We start from the raw sequence: 8798 nt of genomic DNA, 5'->3' as shown, positions 1-8798 counted from the left end.
AACAACAGCATCCTCTCTGGATTGTTGACACCATAAAACTGATGTATGAAGTAGCAGCTGTGCCCGCACCCTCAGATATTGGGGGGTGCTACCTTCTGTTTTCACTCTTAACCACCCACCTTGCTGAATAGTGTCCAGCATTGCATTTGTGTTTTAAATCAAATTACTTCAAACTTTTTTCAAATACGGACAAAAGAGTAAATACAGTAACATGCTGTCAGAGGTTTATTATTTTTGACAATGTCTGCATCCTGTAATGCTTTGAGTTTCTGACTCATGATTGGCTAATTTAATATTTGCATTACTGTAGCGAGCAGTGGAACAGGCTGTGCCTAATAAAATAGGTGCTGACTGTACAGCGTGACTATACCGAACTATACAGTAGATGGTGCTATGGTCTCAGACTGTATGCATTTTCTTTGTCTGTTTTCTGACACGTATAGTTTCACAGGTATCATTTTGCTTTCTCCATTAAGGTAATTTTGTTTTGTATTTTGTTTCCAAAATGATACTTTACATTTCATTTTTGTGTCTGAACACTTTTTACTCTACATCAGGTCTTCGTTTTTTCAGGAACTCTTTCCCAAGTCAGTAAGTTTTTGAGAAAAACACTAAATATTTCGATGACTCAATGAGTCTTTAAAGGGTGCTGAAAAGTTTCTATTCATTCATCACAGAATTGAATCATTGACTGACTACTCATGTTTTGCCAAATGTGAAAAAGGCTTTGATTGTTGTTGTGTCTTTTGCACAAGTGAATCTGTGTGGTGAGATTGACTTTTCTGCTGTGAGGAGTGTGCCAAAGTGATTGAGAAAAACGTAAAAGTTCAATTCAATTCAATTTTATTAATACAGTGTCAAATCAAGGCACTTTATATTGTAAGGCAGACCCTACAATAATACATACAGAGAAAAACCCAACAATCACATGACCCCCTATGAGCAAGCACTTTGATGACAGTGGGAAGGAAAAATTCCCTTTTAACAGGAAGAAACCTCCGACAGAACCAGGCTCAGGTCATAACGAGACACAGACCTACAAAGTAAAACAGGAAACTCACAGACTGTTTTACAACACAAAACCCGGGGACACGAACAGAGCACAGAGGAAAGACACAGGTAGGGATGATAAAACACTAAACACCCAAACCAACCCTAAAAACAAATACAAAATCAGAATTAACACAAAACGCTGGCTCAAAATGACCCCGGACCATGACAAATACATCATTAAATAATAATAATAAGAGTTAGACAAGTGCACCTTACAAAGTGGCCAGTCAGTGTAGAATGAAATGTAACAAAATACTGTATTAACTTTCAACAGGAACCTCACTGCCAGGAACGATGCTAACCCAGCCACTAATACTTTTGTCACTTCTCCCGAGGAAAGAAGTTACAGGGACCACACACGGGCTTTCTCTGAATATTTGTGACCTTAAAAAATGTCACTTATACCTGTCGACCCATTGTGTTACTTTATGTAGATAGTCACTGCCCTGGCCCTCGCCGGGACCCTCAGCTTCAACACTGAAAATGACTACCTGACTGCTCCAATGGGGAGAAGTTCAAGCTGGAGCCCCCCACTAGCGCTCCCCCAGAGACTTTGACCCAGACCAGGACACCTACCAGCACCCCCCTGCTGAGAGCAGCTCTTTTCAGATACAGAACCCAGTCTACGAAGATTTGACAAATCCTGTTTGACTCACTATATTTTGTAAATACATAGAGCCTTTATTTCTCTCCCTTATTTGATAATGTTCAGGTAGATGTAAATCCTGAACTTGAACTTGAGCCCAAGAAAGAGGGCAGAGACATTGAAAATGAGTTTAAAACACATCTGTTGTTTTAAGAATTAATAATGGAGAAGGGAATTGTTAATGGGTTTTTATAACTGTTAAATATTTTTATTGACTCACACTAATTTCCCCTCCATCTCTTCTTTCTCTCTTCTGCTGAAATGCTGTAGGTGAAGGGAAACTGCACCACTGACCACATCAGTGCCGACAGGCCCTAGCTGAAATTTCACGGCCACCTGAACAACATCTCCAACAATCTGCTGATCGGTGCGGTCAACATTGAGAACGCCGCCGTCAACAAGATCAAGAACCAGCTGACGGGAGAGTATGGTGGGGTGCCAGATGTGGCTCGCTACTACAAGGTAAATGTGATGCGAGACCGCGTCAGGTTAAGATTGATTAAATTTTTCGGCTCAGGGCTTTAAGAGCAGATGCAGTTAAAAATGTTCCTCAGATATTCCTTTTACGTTACAGGCTAACGGAGCGAGCTGGGTGGTAGTTGGTGACGAGAACTATGGAGAGGGATCCAGCAGAGAGCACGCTGCCCAAGAGCCGCGACACCTGGAAGGACGCGCCATCATCATTAAGAGCTTTGCCAGAATCCACGGTCAGTGTCATGGCATGGGAAAAAAAAAAGATTTTCTGGCATCTCTTTCTCACATATGCAAATATTTTTATGTTTTAGGATCTGATGGTTATTTATTAAAATATGTACATGTGTACCACATTGTCTGGCCTAGATGCATGATCTTCCTCTCAAACAAATCATCAAGGATGATGATTTGTTTTGTTTGTTTCTTTTTTCAAAACAATTCAGTCATGGAAAATCTTTGTATAATACTTTTCTATCAGTCTAATAATTTTACATGTAACTTCATTATTCATTATAGCGTTATTCATTATACACTGCATGTAAGATGCATGTATGACATCCCTGTCTGTACATCATTTATTGTTTGTTTCAGCACACTCAGTCCAAACAGCTGCGTTCCTTCATCCCCAAACCTTGAAGTCAGAAGAGGTGGAGGTTCAATCTCACACGGTTGTTGGGCGATTGTCCCAGTCCCAGTTTTTCTGTTTGCCCTCGCCATCACCCGGACCTGCCGGTTAGTGTGTGATTTCCTAGCGTAGCTGTAATGGGAGATTACTGAGTGTCTTTGAGCCAAATGTTTCTCTAATACACAATCAGATGCTTGTACACTAGCATTTTATAGAGACAAAGAAAGAAGTTTAACCACTTAAGCCCCAACGCCCCCTGATACGGGGGCAAAAGGCAGGAGATCAGTTAGGCTTGGGGCTTAAGAGGTTAAGGTTGTTTCACCATGCAGTGTTTCTCCTCTGCAGACCCTCTTGCAAACACTAGAGACCTTAATTAATGTGGTTTCTGTTGAGTGACACTTACGGAAACCAGACTGAAATTTGTCATAAATTTCCCCTTTTTTCATAAAAGCAGTAAGTTGATCTGCAACTGCTTTTTCCAGAATTTTTGACAGTAATGGGAGCTTAGAGATAGGCCTATAATGCTTTGTCGAGTAGGTTTTATTCACATTCATTATGTAGGAAAAATAAATGGAGTGTGAAACACTTTTATAGAAAATGTTTTCGTTTTTATTTTTTTTCCTCTCTTCTTTTTTAATAATGTAAAAAATGAATATGTTACAAAGAAAATGAATTGACCCATATGGGGTGGCTGTAGCTCAGGCGGTGGAGCAGGTCTTCTACTGATCGGAAGGTTGGTGGTTTGATTCCTGGCTTCCCCTAGTCTGTATGCCAAATATCCTTGGGCAAGATATTAACCCCAAATTGCTCTCCGATGCATCCATCGGAGTATGAATGTGTGAATGTTACTTAGAAAGCACTTAGATCAATGTACTTGTGCGAATGGGTGTGAATGGGTGAATGCACAAGTTGTGTAAAGCGCTTTGAGTGCTCAGAAGAGTAGAAAAGCGCTATATAAGAACCAGTCCATTTACCATTTACCATACAAAAAACCGACAAACAAAGAAAAAAAAGAAAAAAGAAATAAACAATAATATAGTAGTGCGTGTCCTTATAGTTTAATATTAACATTAACATCTGCTAGCCTCAAAAAACAAGGTCTTAACATTAATCAATATTGACATCAATCTTAACCAATATTAACAATAGTAGCAATATTAATATTAATATTAATGATTACTTGCTCCTCGATCGAAACATACTAATAATGCTGGAATATCTATAAATAGAGTATTCTTATAAGATAGAACAGCCACTGCCGGGAATAGAAAAATCTGTATGTCAAGCATTGTTTATCCACGGATGAGCTCTTTTTGGGGCAGCAATGACAGTTTTTAAAGGTGCCACCAGATTTAATATCTCCAAACAATGATTATTAAAACACTGCGTAGCAACATCAGCGTCAGTGCAGCCCCTGATCACATGAGGATCCAATCATTTTTGGAGATAAAATATTTTAATTTCAGGAGCAGGCGCACGCCTCCAAACATGCCCTTTCCAGTTCTTATCTATGTATATGATCCCTCAGTTCTACAAGCTGTTTGTTGTCGTTTTCCTGCCCCCCCTTCAGTCTTTTCACTTCTTCACCTCTCATAAGTAAATGGGGATCTGCCAGGCCCAGGAGCAGGCGCCAGTCCTCTCCGAGGCTTTCCCCAAATCGCAACTCAATTTATGTCTAAGCCATTCACCTCTGTCTACTAAAAATACTGTCAAAACTAAAATGAGGATGTGGGCGCACTTGAGTGAAATAAGTGGAAGTTGAATGAAGCTCCACGCCCTCATGTCACACTTCTGAGAAGAACGAGGAATCAGGCTGTTCCACTTCTTTATCAAAGACAGACGCACAGACGATCAGACTGAGTTCAGAACAAACTAGCTTCTTCCTGTGAGTCAGCTACAGGAGAGAAAAGTGGAAAACTCCAACACTGCTGCTTCAAGCTGCTGAGGCTCCACACACTGAATGTGAGTTTGAGCAAAAACACGACTCAGTGAAGGTAGCAGAGGAGGGAGGGGAGCCAGGACTGACTGTACTTCCTGTCTGCTGTTTTCAGCTTCACTACAGACTCAATGGCTTCCAGATCAGAGGAGGATCTCTGCTGTCCGGCCTGTCAGGAGGTCTTCAGAGATCCTGTTCTTCTGTCATGTAGCCACAGCTTCTGTAAAGACTGTCTAAAGAGATGGTGGAGAGAGAGAGAACAACACTACTGTCCAGTTTGTAAGGAAATATCAGTGTATGAACCACCTTTAAACCTGGCCTTAAGAAAACCTGTGTGAGTTGTTCTTACAGGAGAAAGATCAGAGAGCTTCAGAGGCTGTCTGCAGTCTGAGAAACTCAAACTGTTCTGTCTGGACCATCAGCAGCCAGCGTGTCTCGTCTGCAGAGACTCAGAAAAACACACCAAGCACAGATTCAGACCCATCGATGAAGCTGCACAACAACACAAGAAGGAATTTAAGGAAACTCTGGAGGCCTTAAAGAAGAAGTTAAAGGTTTGTGAAGAAGTTCAAGTGAAGTTTGATCAAACAGCAGAACACATTAAGGTCCAGGCCCGGCACACAGAGAAGCAGATTAAGAAGCAGTTTAAGAAGCTTCACCAGTTTCTAGCAGAGGAAGAGGAGGCCAGGCTGGCCGCACTGAGGGAGGAAGAGGAGCAGAAGAGAGGGATGATGAAGGAGAAGATGGAGGCTCTGGGCAGAGAGATAGCAGCTCGTTCAGACACAGAGCCACAGAAGAGGAGCTGAGAGCTGAAGGCGGCTCATTTCTGCACAACTACAAGGCTGCAGTGGAAAAAGTCCAGCGCTGCCCCCTGCTGGATGATCCACAGCTGCCCTCAGGAGCTCTGATAGACTGAGCCAAACACCTGGGCAACCTGACCTTCAACATCTGGAACAACATGAAGGACATGGTCTCCTACACTCCTCTCATTCTGGACCCAAACACTGCTCATCCAGACCTCATCCTGTCTGAAGATCTGAACAGTGAGAGAAGGAGCAAGGCAGCGGCTTCCTGATAATCCAGAGAGGTTTGATTGGTTCTATTCTGTCATGAGCTCTGAGGGCTTTAACTCAGGGACTCACAGCTGGGATGTTGAGGTTGGAGACAGTACAAGCTGGATGCTTGGTGTGGTAGAAGAGTCTATCAACAGGAAGGGAAACATAGAGTCTGGGCTTTGGGGAGTAGTGGTCTGTTTAGGTAAATACTCAACACGCTCACCATCAGCTGGATTCACTGCTCTCTCAGTTCAGAAGAAGCTCCAGAGGATCAGAGTGAATCTGGACTGGAACAGAGGAAAGCTGTCGTTCTCTGGGCCCAATACTAACACACACATACACACCTTCACACACACTTTCGCTCACAGGATGTTTCCATTTATCCAAACTGGGGATGATGTGAAGGTGTTGCCGTTGAAGGTGTCAGTGGATGATTATATTTCTCATGTTGTTTCCTGTCAGTGAGTTGAAGCTGTTAAACTGCAGCTGTCCTGCTGCTGCCTCTTGGTTCCAAAGCCCTTTGTTTCTTTTTTAGTTCTCATTGTTCCTGCTCTCCACCTTTTCACATTGAAAATCATTTCACTGCTTCTCACTGAATGACTCCCCAAACCAGATTTGAAATTCATCAAGTTTCTAATCATTACAAGTGGTTCATGTTTCTATTTGATGTGTGTAAATGGAGATGATTTAGTTTGCTGGGATATGGACTGACATGTGTTGAATGCGAGGAGCAGATTGTTGTTGTCTTCTTGTCTGTTTATGAAAACAAATATATTGTTGAAACAATGGTTCATTTTTAACTCCACATATGAAATGTTTCTGATATTTGAATTCTGTTTGATTAAAGACTTTCATCATAACACAAATGAGATTTTAGTGTTTTACAGTTTGTCTCGATTGCTTAAACACATTTCTTCAAACTATGCCTCATATTCTCAAAACAGCAAACAGAAATCCACCCAGTCTCACCCAACATCGTATTCATCCATTCACTTCTGCTTATCCTTTTCAGGGTCGCGGCGGGTGCTGGAGCCTATCCCAGCTGTCATAGGGCGAGGGGTACACCCTGGACAGGTCGCCAGTCTGTTGCAGGGCTAACACAGAGACAGACAACCATTCGCACTCACACCTATGGGCAATTTAGATTTTTCTAATTAACCTAAAAAAAATCTTGCATTAACATTTGCAAATTTGCATTAAATTATTAGCAGCAAATGTCTGCTTCTTACCCTTTTAATTCCCATGGAAACAGTAAGAGTATAGATTTTCACATACTGCCTCTGCATTGTGACTCAACTTTTGCTAAATAAACTTAGATGTTGTGCAATATGTGATAATCTGAGGTTGTATTTACTAATTTTACAACCACATCACTGATACTAACTCCTGAGCTGACTGTATGTTAACATGCGCCACAAATAAGGGTCATATTTGGATTTAAAACAATCACCGAGAAGCTTCCACTGAATGCTACTTTCCCCTGCATGACACTGAAATCATTAACACATGCTAACCCTCCGTACCCTGTAGGAAACTCACTTCCTTGGAATAACATTTCAACAGGGAAAGAGTTGAGAGCAAATGTCCTTCTCTTGAACCTTCTGTCAGTCAGACAAGTGTAGCTTGGGCTTTTGTTTGCACAGGACAGGATTAACAATGGCGACATAAACGAGCTAAGGAAGCATAGAAACTGCAGAAAGGGCGTATGGCTCCTGTGTCAGTGAATCCAAACTACCTCTATGTTTGAACAAATCCAGTTACACAGCTCAAGAAAATATTACTCTAACGGAAGAAAGAGGCAGTAATTAATTAACAATATGTGTCTCAGTAGTACTAAAAAGCTATTATATCAAAACGTAAAGGCAAAACAGTCTGATGAGCTGTATAGTGAACTGAAACTGACCACAAAACGAAGCCTATCATTAGGAATACTGACTTTGTTGTAACGTCTGTTTGCTTTTTACAGCTTCAGTTCTTTTTTCACTCAGTAGGTGGCAGCAAACTACAAACAATGGTTGCATTTTACACTCGTCCGTTTTCATTAGAGGCAGAACCCAGAAGCACATCCAGGTTTAGGTCTACTGCATGGTGATACACAGAAACAGGCTGAACAGACTGAAACTCACATGAATTTGGACGAATCGAAGTAAGAATGTCACTTCTGCTCAATTGAATTGATTATCATGACCCTCACTAATAGCCACTTAAGAAGTTAAGAGTAATGTGCCAAAGTAGTATAAATATTTTAACTTTTGGCAAATCCAGCAGGTTAATTAAGTGATTTCACATCATGTGTTCAAACGGCTTGTCATTTTTTAATACATCCCATGTGCGCATACTTAAGCTTTAAAAAAATACAGTCCAATGACCTGATAGATGTTTGCTGAACATTGTGGTTTACATCAGCACTTAAATTAAAACATAAAGAACCTGTTTTGTGTGGGCTGCTCAATGCCATGAAGCAAGACCTCTGAACATCTCAGTTTTTACACACAAACACACACACACACACATCCAAGCAAACAGTGTTTTATGTGCTGTCGTCTAAAATATTATAAAATTGCCTAAAATAGAAATGTTTAAAACTTCTATACAGATCCTGTGCAGCTGCAAAGCAAAAATAAAAAGCTCCCTCCAGGCAGAAGCGGCCATTTTTGTATGTGGGGAAAACCCCCACAAAAACAGAGGGGACAGGCTGGCACCAGAACACCAGGGATGTGCCCCGAGATGAGTGTGAAAATGTGATTATCAACAAGCCCACCTGGGCTTCAGGTAGGCCGCACGCTTGTCCAGAGTTCACTTTGTCTTCAAGCGTTTTAATTTAAAACATAAAGTGAGGCCTACCCCAAGCTAAAAGAAGGCAGATTATGTTCTCAGATAAAGCAAGCAATGAGGGCGAAGCAGAGAAAGTACCTGCACAATACATTCACATAAATCAAAATGGAATTTCTTTTAGGACACAAACATCTGGGGAGTAAACAGCTGTTTCAATACCTAATCACAGATTGT

This window comes from Perissodus microlepis, chromosome 4, assembly GCF_051167445.1.
Source record: "Perissodus microlepis isolate ML-2025 ecotype Zambia chromosome 4, ASM5116744v1, whole genome shotgun sequence".
In the NCBI taxonomy this organism is placed as follows: domain Eukaryota; kingdom Metazoa; phylum Chordata; class Actinopteri; order Cichliformes; family Cichlidae; genus Perissodus; species Perissodus microlepis.
The sequence above is the reverse complement of the archived record's forward strand: the minus strand, read 5'-3'. Positions refer to the sequence as shown.